The sequence below is a fragment of the Pongo abelii genome, chromosome 1, assembly GCF_028885655.2.
Source record: "Pongo abelii isolate AG06213 chromosome 1, NHGRI_mPonAbe1-v2.0_pri, whole genome shotgun sequence".
NCBI lineage: Eukaryota > Metazoa > Chordata > Mammalia > Primates > Hominidae > Pongo > Pongo abelii.
Window position 1 is genome coordinate 164,718,702 of NC_071985.2, and position 14,022 is coordinate 164,732,723.

Consider the following 14,022-nt stretch of genomic DNA (forward strand, 5'->3'; position numbering starts at 1 on the left):
TCTCAGCAGAGTGAAAAGGAATAATATAAATCCTGGGTTCTAGCCCTATTTTGCACTTCACAAGGTATGCAATCTGATGTGAGCCACCTACACAAATGCTCTGATTGGAAGCTTGTCCACATAGTTGGGATAATTATCTCTGCCCTATCAGCCTTCCAAGATTGTTGTAAAAGATGTAAGATGACATATATAAACATCTTTGGTAAATTGAGAGGAAGGATTCAAATGCAAGACACTAATTCAAATAATGTAACAGTTAGTTATGACAATAATAAATGAACCAATTATCAGTAATGTTTAAAAATCAAAAACTAAAGAAACAAATTAGAGGCAGATGCCAAAGAAAAGGTAAAGTCACTTTCACTTCTATTATTGAAAGCAGCGTTTTGTCTTCTACACAGGTTGCTCAGGAAACCATTGCCAGTGGATTACAAATCCCTTGACTACCAGCTCTGCTCTCCAACACACACACACACACACACACACACACACACACACTTCACATTGTTCTCTTAATACAGACTCACTTCACAAAATGCCTTAGGAGTAGTCCCAGTGGGGTTTGGGAATGGAGAATCAAAAAATCAGAGCGGGCTTCTTGGGAAAAGGAGGAAAAACAAACGGGGTCATAAGTTATGTCAAGTTCCCCCTGTTTCCTGCAATCAGAAGGGAAGGTCTGTGTATCTGCAAGAACAGAAGCCACAAGGAAACACCATCCTCAGCATATGACCAGCATTAAAAATTCACTGTGCATTCGTAGAACACAAGTTCCCCCATGTAACTATTTGGAAGCCATAAGGGAAATAAAAGCTCTTCAACATGTTCAGGTCATTCACCATTTGAAAAGAGCTTTTGATTCTCAAAAAAAAAATGCTATGAAGTATGCAAGGCAAGTATTCTTTGTTCTTTCAAGTATTTCACTCAGATAGTATTTATTGAACAACCACTGTGTACCAAGTACTGTCTAGACCAGTAGAACTTTCTGTGATGATGGAAACGTTCTATTTTGTGCTGTCTAGTGCCATAAATGAGAGCCACATGGTTACTGTGCACTTTAAATGTGGCTAGTGTGACTGAGGAACTGAAGTTTTTTGTTTGATTGATTGTTGGTTTGTCTGAAACAAGGTCTTACTCCTGTCACTCAGGCTGGAGTGCAGTGGTGCAATCATAGCTCACTGCAGTCTCAACCTCCTGGCTGAAGCGATCCTCCTGCCTCAGCCTCCTGAGGAGCTGGGACCACAGATGAGCACCAACATGTCCAACTAATTTGTTTTTTCAATTTTTTGTAGAGACAGGTTCTCCCTATGTTACCCAGGCTGGTCTCAAACTCCTGGGCTCAAGTGATCCTCCCACTCAGCCTCCCACAGTGCTGGGATTATAAGCATGAGCCCCTGAGCCCAGCTAGAAGTTTTAATTGGTATTTTCATAAACAAGGAAAGCCACTCTCAACAAGCGTATTACTGCTGTCACCATGATGTTCCTTCCCCACCCACACTCTTCCTTCTCAAGGATAAAGGCCCAGCGCTAAAGCTGCTCTCTTTGCTTGGGCCTTGCCCCTGACTCTCGTAAGTGCCCATGTGGATGGCCAGCCTGCTCTATCTGAGAAGACACCTCCCACAGACCTCCAGGATGGGCTTGGCCACAGCCCCAGGTGCATGCCTTAGTTTTCTTATTCTGGTCGCCTGGATTGTCTCATCACCTACCAAGCTCAATATTTCTAAGGTGTTGCTGCCTCTGCTCTGGAGAAGTTTATAATATATCTAAACAGGTAAGATATATCTCCAGGAACCAGCAAAAAAGATTTTCCTGAAAAATGCATCCTAGGATGCAGAGAAAAAGAAAGACACTAAGCTAAGCAAGGATCATGTGATGGGAATGTTAAAGATGAGTTAAGTAAAAAGAAAAGGATTTCTCATTCATGTCTTTGCTATTCATTTTAAGGGTACAGAACAGATAGCAATAATATCAATACTGACAGCTAATATATATTGAACACTTACTATCTGCCAGGGTTCAGTTTAAGTATTCACGTGTGTTATAGCATTTCATCCTTCCCAATCCCTATTTTACTGATAAGAAAGCTGAGGTACAAAGAGGTTATGTGACTTGCCCAAAATCTCACTTCTTATTAGGATTATAGTTAGGATTTGGACCAAGACTATCTGGTTCCAGAGTTTCCACTCTTCACCACCAGCTCTGCTTCTCCTCAGTATTAAGCTGCTGCTATCATTCTACTACTAATCCTTCTAATCACTTCCGAATTTTTCTTCTTCTCTTCCTGCTTCTCCTTTCCTCTCCTCTTCCTCTCTCCTTCCTTTTACTCATTCCCATATTGCTGCTGCTGCTGCTGCTGCTACTACTACTACTATCACTACTACTATTACTAGTACATCATACTGGTTAAGAGCAGAGTTTCTGAAACCAGATTGTTGAGGTTTAAAATTTAGCTTCACCATTCAGTTAGTGACTTGGCAAGTTTCTTAACTATTCTGTGACTTAGTCTCACCCATAAAACAAGGATGATTACAGTACCTATTTCATAGAATTATTCTGATGATCAAATAAAGTAATATATGTCAAGCAATTAGAACAGGTCCTGGCACATAGTGAAAGCTCAAAGTAGGGTATTTTATTACCATTTCAGCTTAGTTGGAACAATTCACATAGTTATTGGAAGGTTTGTTTGTTGTTTACTATAATTACGTCTGTTTAAATTATTTCCTAGAACATCTGGTCAAGGAACACCATTCATTCTTGGTCCAACAGGCTTTTGGTGTCATTCTAAAATAATGAAAATAATGAAACATATAGACAATAATACTGAATTTATTAAGCCAGTTGTTCTCACATCTCTCCAGAAATTCAAAATTCATGACTGTGTCCAGCACATTTAAACACACCCAGTGGATATTCATTAACTATCTGTGATGATGATTCATGGTACAGTATAATTTGCCTCTTAATTATCTTGAAAGATTTTAACTCAAGCACTAAAAGATGAGCTTTCCCTGGAGAAAATGAATTTGCCTGACATAAGCAAAGTGAAAGTGTGTTAAAACAACTGGAATAGTATTCATTTTTACTTTGAGCTGTTGAAGGTTTCAGTGCTGAAACAAGTTTCCCACTGCAGAACCCTCTCAGTCCCTGGGAATGGAACCTATATTCATATCATGTCATTCTCTCTGATGGAATTTAACTTGAAGCTTTACTTCACCCATAAAGGTGCTTAGTTCTCTCATGTTATTGTCAGAAGTGAAGGCTAGAGAGCAGATCTAAGTTGTAAGTGAAAAGATTCACCTTGGCAGGGAGGCTCTTGTAGCTTAGCTTTACAAGAAAGATGTGTTCATGCAAAATAAACCCCTCCAGGTGAGCCAAACCCTTTACAAGCATTGTTTCACATTCTGCTTTGAACTCATGGACTCAACTTCCCATCTGTCCACTGGCTCAAAATCTACAAAAGGCATGTGACGTATGCATGCACGACTCAACTGATTAAAATGTCCTCATGATGTACTTTGCAGAAACTTATCAGTTAGAGTTTTAAATTTGCATTTGAGTTTATTTAATTAATATCTGTCTCTTCCACTTCCATGTAAGTTCATCTGGCACATAGGAGGTACTCAGTGATTATTTGCTGAACAAATGAATGACCAAATGAACAAACAGTTTAAAAACTGATTATATGCAGACATTAATTTATTTGTTCACTCAATGTATATGTATGTGTCAGTCATTCCAAGGAATACAAATCCTGGTAAAGCATTAAAATAATGGCCAGACCCTTTCCTTCTTTGTGTTGTCAAATAATAGCAATTTCTGCTACAAGTTTTGGCACGTACGTAACAGCCAATAATAATAGCTATCATTTTTTAACATGAGCCAGACAATTTACATGATTACCTGGTTAAATTTGTATAATAATATTATGAAAAAAGATGTTATGAATGTACTCATTTTAGATAAAGAAAATGAGACATACAGAGTAAATAACTTACTCAAAATCACATTTTTAGAAGTGGTCGAAAGGGAACTCAAAATCGGGATGATCAAATTCCAAAGGCTATTTTGTGACTACCACTGTTACTCTGTTTTATAAGAGCTCACTCTTGACACTTTTTGGAAAACTTCCTTAATTGAAATATACTTTTCCTAATTCCATAGGATCCTGGGATTGGGCACTCACACATTCTCAGACATTTCTAGCATTTTCCTTTGCTTGGGTATTTAAAACACACTAACAGAGTTTGAAGGGAAAAAAATCAAATTTCAACAGGAGTCATCAAGCCCCATTAAATTGGCATCAGCCTGAAAAAGCATCACACTTAGAATATAACTCATTAGTCTCTAGTTGATCATGTTTAAAATTTATTTATATCATGTCTTCATAAAAGAGATAAGTATTCTTTATCACTAAGCTTTAACTTTTGTTGTCACATTTTATAATTAATGTAAATATTTTGCCTAAGTGTACCAAAATTTTTAGTAGAAATGATTAGTTATTTGTCCAGGCAATCCATTTAGAAGCAAATGCATTTTTTTTCTTTACCCCTTTAACATCTAGATGAGACTCAAATTCTTGAGGGGCCAGTTCATTTAGCTCTTCTAGGCTGTATAAAGGATCATCATATTTCACAGGCTCTTCAGGTAGAAATCTATAATTTATTGTGAGAAAAATATTTCTAACCTGGTTGTAGGCTTTTTTTCCAGAATATGCAAGATAGTCAACACCACCACTGACTCTAAATGGAAACAAATTAGGGTATAAACATGAAAATTTTCCATTCAAAATATAAAGTTATAGATAAAAATTTAAGCCCAGATGACAGAAAATAATTATGTTCTCACAAGCCCAGTGCATATTTTGTCTATATTTTCTATCAAGAAATAATCTTACCTGATCTTGGCATTAGAAAGGGTTATATTTCTCTTAGGCAACTGGAATATTTTAATCTCATGTGATTTGTAAAATTGATTGGAATTCATTTTGCTGATAGCTATTAGAAAGGTTAGAATCAGATTTGTGTCCCACTGATTGGACACATGTAAGATGTTGTGGTACCTATCTTTTAGAGTCTCATCCCTGATTCTATTTTATGTCTCTACTCTAACTCTGTTATCTTGTTTTTTATGTACATTTAATTTTAATTACTTTTTTGTACTTCAGGTAACTTAATAAACTGCTTTGAAATCCTTAAAATGGTAATTTATTTATTCATTTGCCATTCCTATTTTTTATAACCTTATTACACTGGCTTGGACCACCAGTATAAGGCTGACATGATGACAATGAGCATACTTAATTTGTTCATAACCTCAGATGAATGGCTTTCAGCAGGTTTTGTTTGCTTGTTTTTTCTCTTGGTAAATACTTTTTACTAAATTCGGGATGTTCTTTTCTATTTCAGATTTTCTAAGAGTTTTCATTATGAATGGATATTGATTGTTATCAAATGATTTTTCTGTGTCTAAGGAGATATGATGAGTTTTCTAGAGTCTGTTGATGTGATGTATTCCATTAATTTTCCACTGAAAGCCCAAATTTGCATTACTAGAAATAAACCAGGTTGATTTTGTTCTATTATTCTTTTTAGAAAATTCCTGGATTTGGTGTGCCAATATTTTATATAAGATTTGTTATCTAGGTATGTGAAAAAAAGATTGACCTGAGATTCCCCCCTCCTTTTTTTTAAAGCTCCTGTCAGATTTCATTATCAAGGTTACGTAGATCTCACAAAAAAGTTAGGAAGCACTCTCTATTTTTCTATTTTCGAGAAAAGCTCATGTAAGATGCATTACTTTTTCCTTTATATATAGTCATGTGCCACATAACAACGTTTCAGTCAACAACACACGGCATACACGATGGTGGCCTCATAAGATTATATCGTATTTTACTGTACCGTTTCTATGTATATATATATGTTTACATACACAAATACTTGCCATTGTGTGACAATCGCCTACAGTAGGTCACTACAGAAACTTGCTATACAGGTTTGTAGCCTACAGCCTACACACACAGTAGGCTATACCATCCAGGTTTGTGTAAGTACACTCTATGACATTCACACAATGATAAAATCACCCAATACATTTCTCAGAATCTATTCTCAATATTAAGTGATGCATGACTGTATTTTAAAAAACTCATTGGTAATGCTAGCTGCACTTAAAGTTTTCTGTATGGAAAATGTTTAATTACACATTAAGTTTCTCTAGAAGTCATAACATTTCTCAGATTTTGTATTTTTTCTTCTGTCACTTTTGGGAAGATTTTATTTTCCTAGAAATTAGTCTATTGTATTTAAACTTTTAAATCTATTGACAAAAATTTGTTCACAATATATTTTTATGGTCTTTTTAATGTCTCCATTTTCATTCCTTCTCACTTTTTGTAACTTCTCACTTTTTCTCTTATTAATTTTCACCTGAGAGTTATCAATTTTATTAATCTTTTCAAAGAGACAATTTTTGATTCTGTTGTTTTTTATTGAATACTTGTTTTCATTTCAGTATTTTCTGCTTTTATTTTTTTTCCTTGTGAGCATTTTTGCATTTGTCTTTTGGTGGCAGAGATGTTCATTGCTCTTGGGATGGCTAAGTCATGGGGCTAGAATATCTTTAGCTTCAATAATTATTTACAATTTGCCGAAGTGTTTTATCAATTTACATTTTCACAAGCAGTATATGAGAGTTCCAGGTGCTCTACATCCTATATCCTTCTCAACATTTGGTTTTGCCAGTCTTTTTAATTTTAGCCATTCTGGGTAGTATCTCCTTGTGACTGTAATTTGCATTTTCCAAATGAGTAACGATGTCAAGTACTTTTTCATATGTTTATTGCCATTTGAATATCTCCTTTTGTGAACTGTTTCTAATAAAACTTGAAATACACATATACCTTAACCCAACACACTTCTGGGAATCTATTCCACAAAAATATTCACCCTATTTATGTAAGAAATATGTATATCGAAGCATTGCTTATAAAACCAAAACACTGGAAAGAACCCACATGTTTTGTTTAGGGAAACATTATGAGAAACTAGGTAGTTATCTTTAATGATGCAAATTCATGAAAACAGTTCGAACACCTTTTTTGCCCTTAGGGATATACAGTGCAGAACCAGAGAGGAAATGTCCTACCAGATAGAAGACTTTTTATACCTTTTTAGAGAGCTGCCACTTTCTGCATATATGACAGTCTCCAAAATAGATAATAGTATCTTTCCTATCAATAGCACTGATTTTTAAACAGAATAAAATGAGATGAACTATGTGAATATATTTTTAGAATGATATGGTGTACTATACGAATGTTTTTCTTAATTCTCCAAATATTCAATAAATCTGTGAAAATTTTAACTGTTAAGAATTTAGGGGGCCAGGCGCGGTGGCTCACGCCTGTAATTGCAGCACTTTGGGAGGCCGAGGTGGGCGGATCACAAGGTCAGGAGTTCAATACCATCCTCCCTAACACGGTGAAACCCCGTCTCTACTAAAAATACAAAAAAATTAGCCAGGCGTGCTGGCGGGCGCCTGTAGCCCCAGCTACTTGGGAGGCTGAGGCAGGAGAATGGCGTGAACCTAGGAGGCGGAACTTGCAGTGAGCCGAGATCGCGCCACTGCACTCCAGCCTGGGCGACAGAGCGAGACTCCATCTCAAAAAAAAAAAAAAAAAAAAGAATTTAGTAGAAAATTTAAAGATGTAATAATAACTTCTCATAATTGCACAGTGCTTTCTGATTTAGGTTATATATTAACATATTTTCTATTGTAATAACTGTTGAGTAGAAAAAAGACAGATGCCGTTGTTTTTGTTACTCGTGGTGGTGGTGGTAATATTACTATCACCACTACCATGACTAGTAACAACTAGTAGGACTAGCAGTGGTAGAAGTAATAGTGGTAGTAGTTCTATTTATGTTTATTTATTATAATCATCCTTAATATAGGAAGCCAGGTTTAAAAAGTTTCCCAAGGCCAAATAGTTACTCAAAGGTAGATCCAGGGTTAAAATCCAGACATAGTAACCTGAAATAGGAAAAAATCGTGTCTGAGGGAGTAAAGTGCCTCATTCACACAGCTGATATAAAAAAGGAGCTAAAAGTCAAATCAAGGCAATCTGCCTTCAAAGTCCATGCACTGAAATCCTGACTTTTTTTTTTTACACAAACTTTGTATCAAAGTTTGGTACTCTTGTTTTCCACAGTCTACATACTAAAAGGAAACAAATTAGAAAAGACACAGGGCAGATAGATAGTCTCTGCTGCAATAAACTTGTAAAACCAAACAACAGAATCAGGAAAGCACAACTGTAAGAGATATTTAAAGTTTGGGTAAAAGTGTTATTTAAATAGCTACCAAACTTGTATCTGCCTTATTACCCTTCATGTCCTTTGGTTAAGCATCAAAAAATCTGATTAGCAAAATAAGCATGTATACAACTAACTTTAAGTGTGATTTTTTTTGGGGAAAATATTAAATTACCGATATTAGTGTAATAAAGGGACTAGCCTTTGAAATAGGAAAACTGTGAAACAGTCTTCACTTTTCCTTGATGACAGATAAAGGAAAAGCTCCCATATTGTGGGACTAGGTTTGTCCCAAATTCTTGCAGATGTAATTGGTTGTTATTGTTATAATAACAAACCTTTAAAGATTTTTTAATATTTTATGAAAATATTTCTAAAGTACACTAAATGTCTTCTTAAGTAGCTAATACTGACCAGTCAGCTTTCTCTTTATGCTTTGCCTTTTCTATGATCTTTCAAGATTCAGTTAAAATACATTCATTTGTTAAGTATATTTATCTTTTACCACCGACAAAATAAAAACAAAAAATAAACAAAAACAAAAAAAGTGAAAGGGAAATGACAACCCCCAAAAAAAACCTATGAAAAGGAGATAACAAAGCTTTTGAAAGTGAGTAAACAAAATGTAAACTAAATTACACACATGGGAATTCTTTTATGAGTAAAATAAATGCATAAATTTGAGGATGTGGCTTTATCATAGATATAATAAATTTAGGCTGCTTAGAAGCATTTGCTATTTATTGCTGGTTTTTAACTATTGAGTTTCTAAAGAGATGATTATAGAATAATATTTCACAAAAGAAATCTGATTGTCATCTTTCTGCTTAAAACTCTCTAGTTATTTCTATCCATCCACAGGATAATGTCTCAAATTCATTGCATGGTTCACAATCTTGCCACTTTTTGACCTTCCAGTCTTACTGTCCCACATTTCCCCTTGCACCCTCTGATACAGTTACATTGAACTACTCTCAGTTTGTCAAACATATGTTCACTTTTGTGCCTACAGGCCTGTCCAGCTCTATTTCCATCTACCTGGAAAGCTCATCCCCACACCTACACCTTTCCCTCCACCTAGCTAATTCCTATTCAAACCTCAAGTTATAGCTGAAGTATCACTTCTTCAGCTAGAATATCCCTGACTCCTAGACCAAGGTAAACACCCTAGTACATGCTCCCATAGCTGATTTAGCTGAAACACTTGGCATATTTACAATTAGTTATTTAATATATGTCTTCCCTGCCAGAATATAAATTCCATCGGGGTCCTAAATATGACTACTTTATCCACCATTATATCCAGGCTCCAGCAAAATGCCTATCACAAATCATGTCCTCAGAAAATATTTGTTGAGCTGAAATAACCTGATTGCAGAATTACGAGTAGGTAAAATATTACTGCATTATTATTAGTTACCACATATGAGTTTAGTGACATCCTTAAAGAAAAAAAAAGAAAGAGATTAATTGGTGTCATAGCTAGGAATCAGCACAGCTGACAGAGAATATCATCAGTGCTTCAGAGACCAAAGATTGGGAACTCCTGCCAGGAATAAAGATTATCAAAGATGCTCTTAAGAAGTTTATATTTTGGTAGAGAAATCAACAACAAACAAGAAAATTAAAAATTGCTTTTCGGCCGGGCGCAGCGGATCACTCCTGTAATTCCAGCACTTTGGGAGGCCGAGGCTGGTGGATTACAAGGTCAAGAGATCGAGACCATCCTGGCCAACATGGTGAAACCCTGTCTCTACTAAAAATACAAAAATTAGCTGGGTGTGGTCGTGCGCCTGTAGTCCCAGCTACTCAGGAGGCTGAGGCAGGAGAATTTCTTGAACCCCAGAGGGCAGAGGTTGCAGTGAGCCGAGATCGTGCCACTGCACTTTAGCCTGGTGACAGAGTGAGACTCTGTCTCAAAAAAAAAAAAAATTGCTTTTATTTTCTCCGTGAAATAAGAATTGGGGTAAGGGATAGCCCTATATTGCATCAGGAAAGACACTTGCAATCTGGCCAGTGCTAGAGAAAGCCATGGCCTGTAAGGGCGACAGCTTCAGAAAGTCCTCATCATCCAGAAGTAACCTGAGTCACTTATGCAGTGATATGGTTTGGCTCTGTGTCCCCATCCAAATTTCATCTTATATTGTACTCTCATAACTCCCACCTGTTGTGGGAGGGACCCGGTGGGAGGTAATTTGAATCATGGGGCCGGTTTCCCCCATACTGTTCTCGTGGTAGTGAATAAGTCTCATGAGTTCTGATAGTTTTATTGGAGGTTTCTGCTTTTGGATCCTTCTCATTTTCTCTTGCTACCACCATGTAAGAAGTGTCTTTCTCCTCTCACCATGATTCTGAGGCCTCCTCAGCCATGTGGAACTGTAAGTCCAATTAAACCTCTTTTTCTTCCCAGTCTCGGGCATGTCTTTATCAGCAGCATGAAAATAGATTAATACAGTAAATTAGTACCAGTAGAGTGGGGTGCTGCTGAAAAGATATCGAAAAATGTGGAAGTGACTTTGGAACTGGGTAACAGGCAGATGTTAGAACAGTTTGGAGAGCTCAGAGGAAGACAGGAAAATGTGGGAAAGTTTGGAACTTCCTAGAGACTTGTTGAATGGCTTTGCCCAAAATGCTGATAGCAATAAGATCAGTTTCTTTGTATATAAAAACAGGAATAAGGATAGTAACTGTTTACTTCCTAGGGTTGTCTTAAAGATAAAATGAATTAATTCATGTTTAGTACTTAGATCAGTTCCTATCACAAAACGGGTTCACTGTAAATGGTAGCTAGAAGCATTACAAACTGAGGACAGGGTCACAACTATATCAGATGGGATTGTAATTGATTGTTTACCAGGTCTATAGTGAATGTTTTTTAAACAAATACTAGGAAAATTCATAGCAATAGTGCCTACCTAGTTCTCCACATTGGGTGGAGTGTACATAGCTCAGGTGACGGGTGCACTAAAATCTCAGAAATCACCGCTAAAGAACTTATCCATGTAATCAAAAACCACCTGTACCCAAAAAACTATTGAAATAAAAATAAAATTTAAAAAATAAAGAAGTACATAAAGAAGTACATATCATGTATGTACCTCATGATTATGGAAATAAATTAATTTCATTTTTATGTACTAGAAAAAAGTCTCTATGTGAGAGACAGGACTAGTTGGATTCCTAGGCCGACTAACAATTCCTAAACCTAGCTATGGAAGGTGACCACACCCACTTTTAAATGGGGCTTGTAACTCAGCTCATACCCAACCACTCAGGTAGTAAAGAGGGCTCACTAAAATACAAATTAGGCTAAAGCAGGAGGTAAAGAAATAGTCAAATCATATATAGCCTGAGAGCACAGGGGGAGGGACAATGATCGGGATATAAACGCAGGCATTGGAGCAGGGAGCAGCAACCCCCTTTGGGTCCCCTCCCACATTATGGGAGCCCTGTTTTCACTCTATTAAATCTTGCAACTGCATTCTTCTGGTCCGTGTTTCTTACCGCTCGAGCTGAGCTTTTGCTCGCTGTCCACCACTGCTGTTTGCCGCTATGACAGACCCGTGGCAGACTTCACCCCTCCAGATCCGGCAGGGTGTCTGCTGTACATCCGATCTGGTGAGGCAGCGCCCACTGCCACTCCCAATCGGGCTAGAGGCTCGCCATTGTTCCTGCACTGGCTAAGTGCCCCGGGTTCGTCCTAATCGAGCTGAATAGGGGTATAACACTCACCGCATGGCCCAAGATTCCATTCCTTGAAATCCGTGAGGCCAAGAACCCCGTGAGGCCAAGAACCCCACGTCAGAGAACAAGAGGCTTGCCGCCATCTTGGAAGCTCTAAGAACAAGGATCCCCCGGTAACATATGCTTCAGTTTCTTTGTATATAAAAACAGGAATAAGGGTAGTAACTGTTTACTTCCTAGGGTTGTCGTAAAGATAAAATGAATTAATTCATGTTTAGTACTTAGATCAGTTCCTATCACAAAACGGGTTCACGTAAATGTTAGCTAGAAGCATTACAAACTGAGGACAGGGTCACAACTATATCAGATGGGATTGTAATTGATTGTTTAGCAGGTCTATAGTGAATGTTTTTTAAACAAATACTAGGAAAATTCATAGCAATAGTGCCTACCTAGTTCTGGATGCTCAGCATAGTAGATGCAAAAATACTTAATCTGGTTAAATTATATGATCTTACTTTGTCAGGTAGATTGTTTGGGTATCAATTTGTAATTCCGCACAGTGCTATTACCAATATACAAGAATCTTTGGTTCGTTTTAGTATAAGTTATCTTAACTTTAAACTAGTTTTTTAATTAGTATTCCCTCCTAATATTGTTACCAGAAAGGGGTCCTGATCCAGACCCTAAGACAGGGTTCTTGGATCTTGCACAAGAAAGAATTTGGGGTGAGCTCATAGAGGAAAGTGAAAGCAAGTTTTAAGAAAGTAAAGCAATAAAGAATGGCTACCCTATAGGCAGAGCAGCAGCTTGGGCTGCTGGACTAAGGATACTTATAGTTATTTCTTGATTATATGCTAAACAAGAGGTTGATTGTTCATGAGTTTTCCAGGAAAGGGGTGGGCCATTCCCGGGAACTGAGGGATTCTCCCCTTTTGAAGCCATATAGGGTAACTTCTTGACATTGTCATGGCATTCGTAAACTGTCACTGCGCTGGTGGGAGTAACTGTTAGCATGCTAATGCATTATAATTGGCATATAACGAGCAGTGAGGAGAGCAGAGGTCACTTTCATCGCCATCTTGGTTTTGGTGGGTTTTGGCAGGCTTCTTAACCACATGATGTTTTATCAGCAAGGTCTTTGTGACCTATATCTTGTGCCAACCTGCTATCTCATCCTGTGACTAAGAATGCCTTAACTTCCTGGGAATGCAGCCCAGTAGGTCTCAGTCTTATTTTACCCAGCCTCTATGCAAGATGGAGTTGCTCTGGTTTAAACGCCTCTGACAATATCATATAAAATACGTTCAAATCCTGTTATTGTGGTAAGAAAAAAGTTACTCCTTGATAACAAGTAGATACTAAGGAAAATACTGTTATCCCTACATATTAGATAATTGTGAATCTGCACCAATGGTTTACTAAATGTACACCCACCTTTGACCTAAAAGTATCATTGACTTTTCATTTATCAGCTGTGAATCATTACAGCACAAGAGCGTCTTGTGGATTGTAGATGGGAATAAAATGAACTAAAGGAAATGACCTTGTAAAAAAATGTAGTGAATGCCTCTGTGTAATTGCTGAAATACCGCCACACGAGGGCCCAGTGTCTTTCCTTGAGTGCAGTGTGTTTCTGGAAGACCTTTAAGCCTGGAGACTCCCAAGGACAAGCACATAAAGGAGATGAATCACTTTCCAGTTCTCATCAGTGAATCACGGTTGAGATCACCACTACTTAATTTGAGCTTTTCAAACGTATGAGTCACCACACAAGTTCCTGCATTCTAAATTAGAATGAGAACAGATTTCGTGATGTTGGATCAAGTAGCTCTTAAGGGCAGTTTTCCTGGGCTGGAAGAATGGGTACATTAGATGTATTCCAAACAGCCAGCTTGGGCCTGAATACACTGCCCCATCAGCTTTCTGGTAACTGGCACAATAAAGTTACTTCCTGAAGTTAGAAGGTAGAGAGAACTCCAACAAGGGTATAAATAGTGCACAGAGTAGTTCTGCTAAAACG

General features: G+C 37.3%; 1 long non-coding RNA gene across 1 annotated transcript in view; it reads right to left on the bottom strand.

The window, feature by feature from the left end:
* The window catches only part of LOC134759453 (uncharacterized), a 70,676-nt gene extending 58,604 nt beyond the window's left edge, over positions 1 to 12,072 (bottom strand). The window contains exon 1 of the long non-coding RNA XR_010135680.1: positions 11,820 to 12,072. This is a non-coding gene — a long non-coding RNA (uncharacterized LOC134759453). The remainder of the gene's footprint in view (positions 1 to 11,819) is intronic.
* Positions 12,073 to 14,022: the final 1,950 nt, after the last annotated feature.